Genomic DNA, 16,290 nt, shown 5'->3' on the forward strand with positions numbered 1-16,290 from the left:
TTCTAATAAAAAGGCATAATGTAATTAGAGAAAATTGCCTTGTTGAGAAGTTTAAATAATAGGAAAGGCTCCGTAGTTATCCACCCATTGTTCAGCACCTAACTGAAGACAGCTTACCAGATGTCCTGAAGAAGTCCTGCATCCTGGCCGAGATGCCTTTGTTGTCTTCCTCTGCACTAACTCTGGGCTTGTCATATGACTTGCTTTATCCAATAGGGTATTAGCATGTAGCCCAAGCAGAAGCTCTTAGTCTACCACAGACTCCCCTTTTATTATTTTGTGTGATAGTGTGTATGGAGGAAACTTTGAAAGGCTGTGAGATTCTACAAAAAGAACAGACATTTAGACAAAATTAGCCAATTCCTGTTGCTTCTACACATAAGAACAAGATATGCGTGTGGACCTGTGTTGGCTCTTCAGTTCTTCAGTCAAGGCTAAGGGTGACAGTAGCACAGAGGCGGAGCCCTTGTGTAGCTTCCTCCCTGAGCAGTAGAATCCTGACTGCACCTCTTTCAAGGTACTAAGCTCTAGGATGGTTATTTTATCTAGTAGTGGGTACCCAAATCATACAGCTCATTTGCCCTATCTGATTTGGATTCATACTGTGTATGAAAAAGCTGCAGAGTAGACTAAATACTTTCCCACAACATAAGTCAGTCAGCCTGAGGCATCAGAACCTCATGCCTGTGCACTCCCTGAGGTCTGATCCTATCCCTTTATCGTTTGTACACATGTGCTTTCTCCCGGGGCTAGGACTTAATGACTTTCACTGTACTACTCCCCAAAGGATCTGCGTTTCCACAAAATGATCAAGTATTTCAGAAGAAAACAAGATATTTAATATATTCTCTTAAAACTAGCTTTTCTGTAAAGTGATGAATAAGAAGAACGTGAAGGCCATGGTGCCTAACTAATTGCACTAACTGGAATTGGGGTGGTCTCCAGAGCACAGAAGTGACAGACTTTTTCTTCTAAAGACTGTTTTGTACAACGTTGAACCTAGGCTCTTACACCACATGAGCTCTTTCTCTTCCTGTGTTGCAGAGCGTATTACTCTTTGAGTCTTTTTAACTTGGGTCAGCTTCCCCATGTTTTCCCTAAAGATAACTGTGATTTTAAAATAAATAGTAGAGTAAATAATAAAATTTGGGATCACGTTACTGCTAACACGTGTGAGGTCCCTGGCAGGAGCTGAAATGGATATCCCACATGAGACAAATATTTTAAAGTCATGTACTACATTAGCAAAGTCTTGAGTGAAATACGGCATGTTGTTAATGCATTTTCAGACCCAACCTCACATTTAGACTCTTCACACCAGTTTCTCAATTAGTTTGGGACGATGTGGAAGATGGGCGTATGACTCCTGTGCCATGGTCTATGACCCCTGTACCATGGCTTATGACCCCTGCACATGGTCCTGTCCAAGAAAACAACTTGTCCTTTCTGTATTCTGCTCCACACAGGAACTAATCACATGACCATGCCCCACCCACACTTTCCAGGTATCAGCCATTGCTTTCAACCTCCTCAAGCCTAGTGAAGTAAAGTAGAGCAAGAAAGTTCATTCTTAGGGCAGACCCTTCCTGCAGTGGGTTAAACCTTAGGATCTATGGTCAGTTTCCCCTGTAAATTTCTCTCGTAGTACGATGGCCAGAGCCATTAAATGGCTGATTGAATTAGAAGTAGAATGATGTGTTATGTTTTCTGTTTTCAACCTGTTATATAACCATCTCCCCTTCTCAGCTATGGTGGAGAAAACTATCATAAGAGCAATATCAGGGACACCTGTACTGAAAGCTGCACTCAATCAACCAAGGGCTGTCTTGTTCTGGGCACAGTGGGATCCTGTCACACCCATCATGCTAATGATTTCTCATAGTAGCCTGGTGAGTGAGCATTCCTTGCTTTAGAGATGAGAGAATTCAGGTTCCTGAAAGCATAAAATGATAATATTTTGAACCAAGGCAAATCTGAGTCCAGAATCCTCGCTTTGAACGGCTCTATAAGACTGCCCATTTGGAGCAAATCTCAGCTCTCTTAAGTCACTGTGAGACTCTTTCTCTGTGTAAACTCTTCCTTTCAAAATGCTTGTGAGATGGGTCTGTAGGTAAAGGTGCTTGCTACCAAGACTGATGACCTGAGCTTGATCCCGGAACTCATAGACAGGAGGAGAGAACCAACACCTGCAAGTTCCTCTGCTCTCCACACACTTTTGAGCATCTGTCTGTCTGTAAGCGTGCGTGCACACACACACACACACAAATAAATAAATAAATAAATAAATAAATAAATAAATAAATAAATAAATAAATACATTCCAAGACACAAAATCTATATGTGAGTGTCTTAGCTTGTTGAAAGTGTTTCAATACTATGGAAGCTGTCCACAGGTATGGCACCACTTGAAAGAATCTGGCATTATGAAGGAATTCTCTTTTCTTCTCATTTATCAGTACAATAAGAACCCACTGGTTTCTTTAAATAAGAAAAATAATCAGGTATGAGATAAAGGAAAGGTGAAAAAAACATGCATTTATTTCAAAAAGTTAAGGAAATATTTGGATTCATCGTGTAACTTCCATACATTTGTACAGGGAACTAGAGCCAGGCGACCTTCTGGCTGGGAGGAGGGTGCCTCTCAGTCTGGGAAGAATGAGGATCACCACAGAGATGGAAGGGACATTGAATGGTTGTGAAAATCCTTGCTTCGGGAAGGAAGAACTTTCGGGGTGGAAAGTCACTTGTGGATGAGTGTACCACTAGGCGGTGGCAGGCTCCAGCCTAGAGACAGCACGGGGACAGTGCCTTCTCTCCACGCTGTGAGCTCTGGACGGACAGGTGCCAGCTGCCTGCGCTCTACTGAAAGACTGACGTATTTCCACTTGGCAGTAGGCATCTTGCCTGCAGTGCTATCTCTTCTGAGGACTCCTGGATGCCTCTGGCTTGGTGGGGGGAGTAATTTCTGGAAATTAGTCTCATGGTGACAAACTTAGCAGTCACTGGTTACATCCAATGACAGGTGACAATTTTGTTCTGAAAGAAGCTATAACTCCACAGTGAGGAAGGAGACAGCAAACTTCCTCCAAGGGGAAAAGGGAAGGACCACCCACCCCCCTTTTAAGAGAGGTTGGAGAGGAGTCCTACAGTTTGGATATTGGGTAGTTAAGAGTGAGCTTCCCACACAGATTAAATGTGTGTATGGAATGCAAGTTGTAGGACCTAGGTCTTCTCCAGCAACACTGGGAGGTTGCCCCACCCAAGAGAACATCACAGACACCTATGGCCGCAGGGACCAGTCTCAGGGAACATTAATGAACAGAGTCCGTAAGGGGCAGAGACACACACAACAGGGTGGCCACGCCCCCGACAGTTTACAAAGCCTCATCAAAGGCCACTTCATGTAGAGGTCACCCAGACCTAACCACTTTGAACTTCAGTTCACATTAAAGTGATAATTAAAACAATTAACTTAAGGCAAGTCAGATTTGTCGAGCAATTAAAATTCCTATGAAATAGTCAAAGATACCCACTAGGACACATTTAAAAGCAAAATGGCCCAGAAATGTTGGGGCGAAAAGTGTAAAGGCGTGTCTCTCTCTATTCTAGTGTTAATTCCGTACTGGCAGAGGGTTAGCCGAGAGCTCTGGTCCATCACCATCCTCGTATTTCCCTCCCCTGCCCAAGGCAATCTAGAATTGTATCTGATTTGCTTTAGGAAAGAGCTGATGACCAATGACTGGGCTGGAGGGAAGGTGGACTTCCAGAGAGAGCATCTCTGGAAGAAGAATTCAGAGATAGGAGATTTACCAGTGTGACCTGGGAAGGATCAGGCCTACAGGGCTGAGAGAGAAGTTAAGAGCTGCCATTGTGGTGGCTCATGGGCTGGAATAGGCAGGATGAGCTAGCTGAGCAGCTGCCCAGCCAAGGTCTAAACTGTTAAAAATGTTCAAGTCTCCATGTCTTTACTCAAACACTGCTGGGTCCATGGAAGTCCTGTTCTACCGAAGTGCCTGTTGACAGATTTATTTAAAATATATTAGGAAGATGAAGAGACAGAGAACAAAATATGAGAGGCAATGGAAACCATTCCAAGAATGATTAATTTTTAAGCAAACTAGCTTTAGTAATTAATTCAGGATGCTCAGTGTGTGAGACAGCCAGGCACTCCCTCACTTTGGAGGCTTGGGTAGAAATAGCATGAGTTCAAGTTTGTCCTGAGCTATCAAGCAAGTCTCAGGCTAGCTTGGGCTCCAGCGTATGATATTTTTATAAATAACTAAGTAAACCCATAAATAAAAAAATAAATTCACCCAAATCCATAAAGATGTCCTGAAAGTAGCTATGTGACTTTTGAATGATATAGAGCATTACATTATGGTGACAAAAATCTTTAGGAATTATACCCTGGGTGGGATCAGATTGCCTGAAAAATTGAGGTTCCTGGGTGGATAATATTTCTCTAAGTACATTTCAAGGCAGAGAGACCAAGTTGCATAGGAGAAATAAATTAGTGCATTTCCCCCAAATAGCCAAGTCGGGTGCTCCGCTGAGGTATATGCTAAAGGGTTTGGGGTAATGGACATTTGGGATTATGGAGCAGGAGGGAAGCATATGAGGCAGCTCTTGGCAGCAGCTCGCTGATAGGCTTGGCACAAACGGTAATTCTTGGGAACAGTCCATACCCTTGTGCACTGATTTAAGGAAGTCTAGAATAAAAACAAATGTTATTCTTTAAGCTTCAAAAGGTCAGCTTTGTTCTGTCTTGTCAGATGCAAAGAAACCCTTCAAGGTTGCCAGCTGGATTCTGGTTACAATCTGATGGGAGATGAGGAGTGAGATGTTTGCTAACATTTTATACTTTGAATTGTCTTCTTCTTCCATGCCCAGAGCACTTGTGAGTGAAAAGTCACAGGAGAATGACCTGGTGGACTTTCAGCAACCTGGGGGTGAGTGTGTGTTTGTGGGATTCTTCCCAACAAGTGGACTATGAACCAGAGTTCTTGAACCCCTTGTCCTACATCAACCTGTTGGAGTTAGTCACTGTGTCACTGTTTTTCCTTTTTATTTCATTGATTCAAAACACAGAGATCTAGAAATTTTATATTACATTTGATTCTAAATATCTGACTAAAAAAAACCCCCTGAAAGTTATGAGAATTATGGTCCACATGACACAATTGGTTTTTACTGAGGAGTGACTGACCCTCACCGAAGGGCCTGTTTGAGGACCCTCAGCAGATGATGAACCCCTCAGCCCTCCAGACAGCGTCTTCCGGTCCATGGATTTGTGCTCAGCCTCCCGAGGCTCCACTCTGGTGGGATCTGGGCCACGTATGGAACAGTCCCCGACAAGGCAATAAATTCTGAGTGTGGAGCACGGAGACCTTCTTCTGCGGATACTACTGAGTAAGTGAGAAACGGGGGCCTCCATTTATTAACGATGAGATCGGCAGTTTCATGCCACAGCTGGGGAAGAGGCAGTGCGCTCTTCCCCAGAGCGTGGGGAGGAGGGGAGAAGCAGCTTTCATGATGTATAGCTCTCTATGGGGGAAATGATGAAGTGAGATCCAGCTAGGGATTGTACATATATGAATATTTGATGCAGTGTTAACAAAGCAGCAAACAGGATGAAATAAAGCTAAGAAACGATAAAGATTCTCATGAAACGTGTGCAAATCAAGCCAGCCATCTTTGGGACCATTACACAGTGTGAGGGTAGGAAATAAATGACATAGCAGGTGCGAATGCTGTGCACTGGATTAAATATTTTCCCTTCAGCATTTCTGAGAAAGTGAAGACACCCTCTGGAAGCACCTTCAGATGTTACCTTTTGCTTTTTGTGAGTCACACAGAAGGCACGGGCAGAAACACCAAAGTGAGAAGTCTCTGGAAGCACCATTAGCCAGTGTGGCTTGAACAGCTAGAGCAAACCAGTGCTCCCGCCTGAGCTGGAGTGAGCATACCCCAGCATCTGAGGAGCTGAGCTATTAACCCAGCAGGACCTTGAGTCCTGTTCCTGTATCTCAGAGAGGGCTGAAGCCCCTCTGAAGGTGGGAAGCGTTCCCCAGGCACAACCAGGATGCAAGCAAGCCTCTCTCCAGAAGGCAGCCCCAGGGAGAGAGCCTTCCCCTGCGGGGCTTCGTGCTCTTAGGCTTCAGCATGTTGCCACAAGAGTAGGAATTCAGTGTTTAACCACCTGGGAAATGGAGAAATCCTGAGAAAAGTGTGTGGTACTCATACCACTTCAAGTAAGAAACTGCTTCCGTGGTTTTACTGAGTGTGGAAGGCACGCAGCTGAATCAGGTTGTTACAATATTGTAACTGCTTCTATTATTTCAGCTCGCTTTGAAGAGGGTAGAGAAAGGTTAAAAGTTACTTGGATTAAAAAGAACTTCCAACTAGGGGACAGGACAGAAAGGTCTTTGGGGTCTCTGAAATCACATACAACTAAGCAGTCCTGCTCTTCTGGAAGATTTGGGGGAAGAATGAGTGAAGTAACACACTGGTTCATTCATTGACTTATTTACTTCTCTGAACTCTGTCTTTCCTGGTGTGCTGCTGCTTTCCCACTTCCTTGCAGATCCCACCTGTGAGCTAACTTCCCAGGTCCCCTCTGCCGGCAGCATTCTCCTCTCCACATTCCAGCCATTGTCCTCTTCTCCAAATGCAACTCTGTCCCTTGAAGTCCCCCAGACCTGCTAATGGCTCACTGAATAAAAATAGAAACAACAGCCTTTCAAACAACCTCTCTGTGCAAGTGTGGTCCCTGTATCCAGATGTGGCAGCCTCTGAAAGTTTGTTAGAAGCGGTGCTTCATGGTGCTTCGTGAGTTTTGGACCACCTGTCTATTCAACAATTCTTACTAAAATTTACCCATCCCCAGGAAAATAAAAACTAATGAAGACCCAGGTGCCCTAAGTGTAAATATTTAAAATAACGAACCAGTGTAGCTGTTAAATAAAACATGTTCCATCCGTGTCTCTTGACAAACACGCCTTCCTGGTGATCTAGAAAGCCAGATTTCCTTTAGAGTCCTGACATTTTTGGAATTCTTCTCCATAACAAAGCAAAGAAGACCTTAGCTGAGTAAACACTGTATTCAGAGATTCAACGTGTGTTACAATTCCAACTGTGCACAGGTTGGTAGTGGTGGTGCCGTCAGCATCGTCAACCCTTAGGAACTCAAAGTGGCCCAGCGAAGAGGCCTTCGAAGCGGGGTGAGGATCCTTTGAAGAAGGAAGTCCGTGCATTTTATGCTTGAAAAAACGACCTATAAAGAAGGCAGAATGGGACTCTGGCGGGCGGGGGCGGCATCACCTTTGCCACAGAACCGCTTTCTTCACAGGAAAAGGTGCTAATGAACTAAAGGCCATCTGCAGCCAGCCTGCTTCCCCTAGCTGGTCCAAACTGCTGTCTGACCTTCTCCAGCACTGTGGCTTCATTCCTGTTGTTACAAGGATCCTAGTCTTCAGTACTTCAGTCTAGCTCATCTCTCAGTATAGGATATTTACTTTCTTTGATCCACCCTTCCCGGGAAATATATCCTTATGAACGTCTACACTTGTGGGGCCTGATCCTCTAAGGAGGGCTTCTACAAACATCCCCAACAGTAAATTTGACTGCCAGCATGAAGTCCATCTCATAAAAACAGAAGATTCATCAAGGTGGGAGCCAAGACAGGCTGTGCTCCACCATCAAGGGCCATGCTCTGATGCACAGTCTATATTGGAACACTTTTCTGTGGAGTGATTGAATGAGTGAAGTTGGGACACTTTTGATACTGGGAACAACTCAACAGAGTGTGCAAAGCTTCCACGATTAAGCAGAAGAGTTATCTTTCTGTTTTTCATGTACACAAGATCTGATAGGTCCCATTGTTGGGAGCCATGCAGGAGCAACAGCAAAACAGTTCTGGAACTCATGGAATGTGGCCCATCAGTTGGCAGAGCCGTGATGGGTGTGTCTTGGCATGACATGGCCCCAAGAACTCCATGTCCTGAGGACTTCATGCTGCTCTGGGCAGAGCTCTGCTTGTCGCCATTGTGGTCGCCACATCCCTCATAATATACGAGTTGTGTGAACACTCTAGGGGGCTTCCGGCCCTCACTGGGCAGGACATCTGGCCCTTGCCACTGACAATGCTTGATCTCCTTCAGGCATGGCTGCTGGAGCAGATTAATGATTAACCACCACCCTTGAAAAGAAGCCACAGATGTAGATTGTTAGCAATGGCCACTACCCTTAGGAAGAAATTAGAAAAAATAAACTGTTTTAGAAAGCTTAGGCAAAGATGTGTTTGCTAGTGGATCTGACATAGAAAATCTTAGGAAAAACAGATTGTTTAGCTAGGTTAAGTAAAGACATTTTTGCTAGGGGCTCTGATGTAGAAGATCTTAGAGAACAGTTTGAAGTTCAGGAAAGTGCAGTCTTAATAGTAAAGCCAGGTACTTGTTGAGGTTGGTGAGTAAGAACAATATCGCAAATTAGCACTGGCTGACATGACTCTCTCACTGAAGCTAGCCTTTAAGGTGATTAATTTTTTGTACCCATTTTTGCCCTCAGTTTCCTGTTAGAATTTAATAAAAATTATTAATGACTAGATGTGCACCTTAAAATTTTAAGTAGAGATGACTGGTAGATTTTTATATAAAAGTTTAGATTTGTGATTCTTTTAACATTTTTATAAGATTACTTTAAAAAAAAATAAGTGATTCTTTCTTTGTAACTGCAAACTGCAGCCTGCCAATAAAGAAAAGCTGGCCGAGAAATTATCTTGCTTACTCACCTTGTTAATTTGTAACAAGTTGTTTAGTTACAAGTATATGGGTTCTTGGGAATAATTTGTTTTTATATTTTTCACGCACAATACATAAAACATTTGATCCTGTGAAGGTATTGGGAAGCATGTCTTTTTTACTTATACTAATTGTAATCATTCATTTAAAGAAAAATAGAATGTAACAACATTGTGATTTTTGTTCTGCTTGAAAGATTTTGCTGGGATATATAAGCTGTGGGAAAAGGTAAAAATGTGGTTTGGAACTTGTTCTTTGGAGTTTGTTCCATCCACCAATATGTTTATGTATGTATGTATGTATGTATGTATGTATGTATGTATGTATGTATGTATGTAAGGATGTATGTAAACTCACTCTCTGGAGTAAGCTCCATCCATCCAATATGTGAATGTGTATGTATGTATGTGTAAAATAAAAGAAGCCTATAAGAGAAGCTAAATAAAGAAAAGTAAAGAAAGAAGCTTGTTGAAACATACCTGCTGGAGTCTGTCTTCATCATCGTGTGTGTGTGTGATCTTTTTTCTCTTTTCTTTTTATTTTTAGACACTTGCCACAAGAAGTGGAAGCCCCCTCGAGGAGCCAACAGCCCTAGTCCCTACCTACCTGGCATTTGTAAGCCCCCGTCAGGAAGCTATCAGCAGTGGCCCACGGCCAGCAATCGGATTCTGGCCCCTCAGGTCACCACAATCAGTGGAAGCCACGGTCGGTAACCATCTGTTCTGTTCCTGGAAAATTACCCTCAGAAAAGGTCTGCAACCAGGCAGTAGCCATGGGATCTATGCCCAGCCTCAGTTTGCCCCCACTTGAAATGTTGAAGCTGGTCTTCGGCATTCAATAACCCGGTATAGTGTTCTCTGGAATTGTTGACACTCTCCATCATGTTTATGGAGTCTTCATTTCTTTCAGGAATAACCATTTGATCCTTTACATGGGGTATGTAAGCAGCCATTTTTGGTGGCATTTCCACTTATTTCATCATTTTATTTTGGGAACTATATTACACTCGGGTGTAAACAACCCACTTTGCTAACAGTCTCTCTTTCTCTCTTGTAAATTTCCCCTTCCTCAGTCCTGGGGATTGACCTTAGCACTGTGAACATGGTTAATCAAGACATCTCCCATTGAGCTAAATCTCCAGCCCTTGGGGCCTTTTAAGCTGTTATGATTTGAACTGTACACACTTTTCAGTATATCTGTATTTTTAAGGCACTTTTAGGTTTGCAACAAATTTAAGAACAATGTGTAGAGATTTCCCATATAACCCATGGCAAAGCCCCCTCCATCATCAGCAGCCATTCCAGTGTGTGATATCCATTATAGTCAATGGCCTGTAGCTTACACTAATCCTCATCTTTGGCATGGCACATTCTATGGGTGGAGAAAAATAATGAAACAAACACACAGTTATGGTTTCATACGTAGTATTTTCACAGTTCTAAAATTTCTCTAGGATTGGGGAGGTAGCTAAATCAGCAGTGTTTGTCACGCATGCTAAGATCGATTCCCTAATGCTGGAAATAGTGGTGCACACCTGTGACCCCAGCCCTGGGGAGATAGAGGTAGGCTGATCTCTGGGACTTACTGACTTGGCTAGTGAGGTTGACTGAGGAACTTTGTCTCAAAAAGTGAGGTAGCTGACACTAAACAGTGACAGGCTTGACCTCTGGCATCTACAGGTACTCCCACAGTGATCGACATTCCTCTTCGCTCATGTGTGCACCCCTTCACACAAAATCATATCTGATCTTTCTTTACATTTTTTCTCAAATCCTTGTCGAGTGCTCATCTTTGAGGACAGATTTGATCCAATTCCTATTTGTAGTCCTCTAAAGATCACGCATTGTATTCTTCTCAAGTGTGCATATAGAGGCTGGATATACACAGTGTCTGTGCCTGCACATCAGAGACTAACAATGGTCTCTTTTTCTATCATTCTTTAACTTGTATTGAGACAGGATCTTTCATTAAACATGGAGCTAGGCCGGGGGCCAAGCGATCCTCTGGGATCTGCACTAAGCTTATACATGGGTGCTAGGGCTATAAATTTAGGTCCGCACTGAACCATCTCCTCAGCCTTCATCCCATTTCTTTCAGAAAATGTTCTCTATTCTTGAGTCTCTATAATTTCAAAATTATGTTCATAGAGTGTCCATAAAAATAATTTTCCTTCTTTGACAATATCACACATGCATATAATGTACTTGAATCAAAATCACTATCTATTTCTTTCTTTTATCCTCCTCTCATTCTCTGTGGAGTCCTTCCTGACACATCCTCCTCTTACTCTCCTGTCTTTTTGAGTTTAACTAAAGTTGTTTGCATGTTCGTGGGTATGTGGATTTTACTGGATAACGACAACCTACAAGTGCCTACAGCCCTGAAGAAAGTGAATATTTCTTCTCCAGCTGTCATTAATTTTTAATAGTTCTTCATTTGTCTGGAATCATGAACAATACAATGTTCATTAATGAGTCATTACAATACATCTTGTAATGTTGATTGATTCAGTCTTGGGCAGGTCCTTTTGAGGTAACCTCAACCACTGTGATTTCCAGAGTGCAATAACAATGCCATACCTGGAAGATAAAATTTTACAGTACTCCTCCTTATCATTTGGATCTTGCATTCTTTCTGCCTCCTCTTCTGTGATTTTCCCTGACCCTTGGCAGGGCTTGTGTGATATAGCTGTCCATTTGGGAATTAACACCTAACACTTTGACTGTTAATGAGTCTAATTTAATCACTGTGCAAACAAGCTACTCTAACCCATTCTTAGAGGAGCATTAATCTATGGGTATAAATATAAATATTTAGAAGACGGATTGATAAGATGTCCATTTAGCAAAATGACAGTAATAGTTTCCCACTATGGGCTATGACTGTCCCATGAATTCCTCCCTAGGAGTGGGCCTCAAGCCAAGTCAGAAAGTGGTTGGTCAACCCCACGACATCTGTGCCACTATTGAACCACTAGGCACACCTCGCTTGGTAGGTCAGTATTATGGCATGCACAGTCCAGTGCTGACTTTTTTCTACCAGCACTATGGAAGCTGCTGAACTGACTAGAAGTTTCCAGATCAGTTCCATCTTGCTTTTGTTATTTAGGTGAGCTCTGTTTTGTTTTTTTAGCAGTTGTCTTACTAAATGTTCTCTCTTATTTGACAGTGTAAGTTGGGTTTCTGACAACTAGTTTAGGAAAAGTCGTGGTCATTGTTGACATAGTCCTTTTTTCTTTCTTCTACTAAAATTATCATCATGTACATGTTAAATAGTTTGTTCTTTGATAGTTTATTCTATTTCTTTAAAGTCCTGATATCTTTCTGTTTCAGTTTGGGAGGTTTCTATTGATATGTATTCATGTTCAGAGATTCTTTAATGATATGTGTTATTCTAACAAGTCCTTAGAGACACTATTTCAGTCATAGTATTTTTGATTTCTGATACTGAATTTTGGCCCTTCTTAGGACTTCTATGTCTCATCTGCTCTTTCATGTCATCAACTGTATTTGTAAAACTCCTTAGGCTATTAAACATACTCATTTTACATTTCCAATCTGTTCATTCTAATACCCTTACTCTGTGGTTCAGATACTTGCTCTTTTACTCCAGTGTGTGTGTGTCCATCATGTGCGTGTGCTCACGCATGGCCACATGCGTGCACGCACCCTGTTACCGTCACTTGACAGCTAGGCATTGTATACTGGAAAAAGTAACTGCTGGAAATGAGCATTTACTAATGTGGTGGCAATAGGAAGACAGACTATTCTAGTCTTTTAATGGGCCAGCCTCAGGCTGCAAAGATAAATGTTTCCTTCTTCTTTATTATTGATCTTCTTCCTTAAATTAAATATAATGTCTACTGATACTAGATGGATATTTCTCTTCTCTCAGAGTAGTGAGGCTCTAATAAACCCCCAGCATTTTAAGCTTTGTCAAAAGATGTCTCCTGGGGCTGGGTCTTGTTGAAAATGGAAGCAGTCTGGTGTATATCAAAATCATTCCTTTTGCCTTCTCTTGGTAAAACTATGAAGATGTTGTTCTGAATATTCTGGTAAATCTCCAAGAGGTGAACTTCACACAAATTGGGGTTCCACTTATAACTGGATACTCTTGTAAATTTTAACTCCAAGACTACTTCATTCAAAGCCTCTAACAATTCTTCAATAGAAAGTCTGTATTTTCCCATTCCTGTACTGGTTCCCATGTCTATATCCCATGAACCTTGGTTTCCAGTCTCTCTAATCTTCAGGATAGTAATTTGCCTTATATTCTCACTGCTTTTCTGGAGCTAAGAATCATAGTTGATTTTATCAACTATGTGCTTGGCTTTTCATTTAATATTATAACAGAACTGTGACTTCCAAGATCTTCATATGTGTAATCAAGAGCCGGAAGTCTCATTTTATTCAAATCAACTTATCATGGCTTGTAATGTTTGACAGTTTTTACCTGTATAACAAACCACCTGAATCTTAGTGGCTTAAAATATCAACCAACATTTCCCAAAATATTTGACTCTGTGAGTTGGATGGATGTTCTTCTGGACCGAGGCAGCTAGTCCTGTCACTGCTGGGCTTCATCCTGCACCTGTAGGCAGCTAGTGAATCACAGGATAACTGGATTGATCTAAGGCAGATTCTGTCATCTGCCTGACAATTTGTTGCTAGGGATTGGGGTAGCTAAGTGTTCTTCCCTGTGGCTCTCCATTGCCATACAGGCTAGCAAGGGCTCATTTCCATGGTGATGTCAAAGTTTCAAAATAACTAGTGCAGCTTCAAAGTATACTCTTTAAACTTCAATTTGTATCTTCTCTGTTAGGGTTCCATTGTTTCAAAATTTTCCACATGAATAAGATATTAATGAAGCAGAGAAAGATGCCTACCCTACTGACTGGAAGAACCGCATAATTGTGGCCACTTTTAAAAAATCGACTTCAGCATTCATCAGATATGTATTCTCAAGGCCTAGGCTTGTCTTTTGGAAAAATGTCATTTGTCTCCTTAGTTTGATTGCCAAGATATATTTGATAAATAACATAGAACTCTCTCTGTACCTAGTAACACTTGAAAGTGGCAAAGAATGGGTATAACCTTTTGTGGCAGAATCTGGAGGTAATTTTGAGAGAGAATGGACACTTACCCAGTCATAGTTCAAGCCAGAGAGTTTATGAACCAATATGGTGCCCACTGATTTATTCTGAGTGGGCAGGGGGCAAATGGTTGGAACATCTGTGGTTCTCTAGGAAACTGTTACAGACTATATTTCTGGAAAATTGTGCAATCTGCTTTGTCAGAGGGAAGCTATCAGGATTCATGTCCAAAGGGTACAAAACTGGAAACATCACATTCATTTGTATTTCTAGCCCAGAATATTTCCTATAGAAACAATGTATCCTATCTATCAAAATGTATCTCACTTGGCCTTACATTGTCTATGACACATAAAGCATGTATAATCAGTGGAGGACACCGCTCTGGACCCAGAAAAGTCTGAGGTTGAAACTAGATTTCATCACAAAATTTCAGCATTATTTTTATAGGGTCAGTGAAATAATTTACTTTACACTTCAAATATTTCATATAAAAAGTTGAGATTATGATAGCACTCAATTATGATAACCACACTGTTGGTTATTTTGAAGACATACACATAATTGGGTTGATATATGTAAAGAATTCAACAAGTACAAGTTTGTTTTCTTAATTACTACTAAAATAAAAGGACAAAAGATCTCCATAGTTAAACTCCTTGATGAAATGGATTATTTCTCAATAATATTGATATTTTCTTTTACACCAGCTAAATGGTTGCTTAAGCATTCTTTTCTTTTCTATGCAAGAAGAATGACTGTAAGGTAGCCAATATCTTTACACACTTAGGAGATCTAATAGTTTATAATATTATTTTAGGGTTGAAAAGGAGCTAGCAACTACATCCACCACATAAGTGGTCCCCTGGTTTTTAATTTTACATACTTTCCAAGGATCATCGAATGTATTTATGAAGACTAGAGAGATGACTCAGCAGGTAAGAGCACTTGTTACTCCAGCATGAGGAACTGAGTGAGAACAAGGGTTGCATGGAACCCATCCCTATGGGGACCACAGAGGATTTCTAAGGCTGCTTATTCAACTCCCGGTTCAGTGAGAGATCCCGCCTCAAGGGACAAGAGTGGAGAATGAGAGTGTAGGACTCCTAAAGTTGCAGCCTACATACATGTGAGCGCGCACACACACACACACACACACACACACACACACACGTAAATAAAAAAGTATTTTTGAAAGTTATGATATTGCCAAAAGGATTTTCACATCAGGAGTGAAAAACACCACTGTTGTTTTTTGTTTTGTTTTGTTCTGTTAGTGTTATTTCAGATAGGAACTGGCTTTGTCGGCCTCAAATTTTAATCCTCCTGCTTCAGTCTCCCAAGTTCCATTGTTACAAACATGTCATCCTGGTCAATGAAATGAAAGAACAGATTTTTCAAATCTGGTCTGCTCAGTATTCCCTTTTCAGAACTCCTTTTTTAAGTGGAAGTGATGAAACCTCACTGAGTAATGCAGTCTGTGCAAAACAATTGGCTTGGCTTGGGGAAATGAAGAAAGTTGGCGGGTGAGTGGGTGGTAGAGTTGTGGTAAGTAGCACAGCCATAAGAAGACATCCTCAGTTTCTTCATGAAGATGGACAGAGCTGTGAAAAAAAAATGAAACGAGTTTTGGTGAAACTGGGGGCTCACAGGGGATTAAGTCTAGGAGCTAGTAGGGAGTAATTTAATTCTATCAAGTGTTTAGAACCATTGGGGCATTGATAGTTGTAGCATAAGGTTGACTTGAGAAGAGGATGGATGGTGGGTTCCGCCATTTTATTTAATCATTTCCAGAATGTCTGTTGGCTCAGGACATCGTGTGATGGGATGGCAGGTGGAGCAGAAACTCATGTTGAAATTCTCAGTTGTCCAAGATGGTACTCGATGTCGTCCTATCAGCCATCACACCGATTAGGGTACAGGACAGAGAATTTCTTCCTCTTTTTAGATGGACGTGTGCTGCGTGCATGTTTGTATGCATGTTTGCATTGTGGGAGTGTGCATGTGATTGTGTATGTGAAGGGACAAGATTGATGCCAAAGGAGCGTCTTTGACACCTTCCATCTTATACTCTAAGGCAGGGCCTTTCAAAGAAACTTTGAGCTTTCCGGTTTGGTTCATGTGATTAGCATTTGCATGGGAACTCCCTATCTTTTGCTACCTGAGGGCAGAATTACCAGCGAGCTTCCACATCTACCCAGCAGTTACACCGGTTCTGATTAGTACTCTGGTCCTCTTACTTGCACAACAAGCACTGTAACTACTGAGGCATCCTTTCAGCTGGCCAGTTGGAGCATCTTGAAATGATTCTAGATAAATAGGTCTTGACTGGAGCTTTAGTACCTCTTAATGAGAGCTGGAGTCTACCATGATGAATAAAGATGGATGGACTATATGAGC

Source organism: Psammomys obesus, unplaced genomic scaffold, assembly GCF_907164565.1.
Source record: "Psammomys obesus unplaced genomic scaffold, mPsaObe1.curated_primary_1811, whole genome shotgun sequence".
NCBI lineage: Eukaryota > Metazoa > Chordata > Mammalia > Rodentia > Muridae > Psammomys > Psammomys obesus.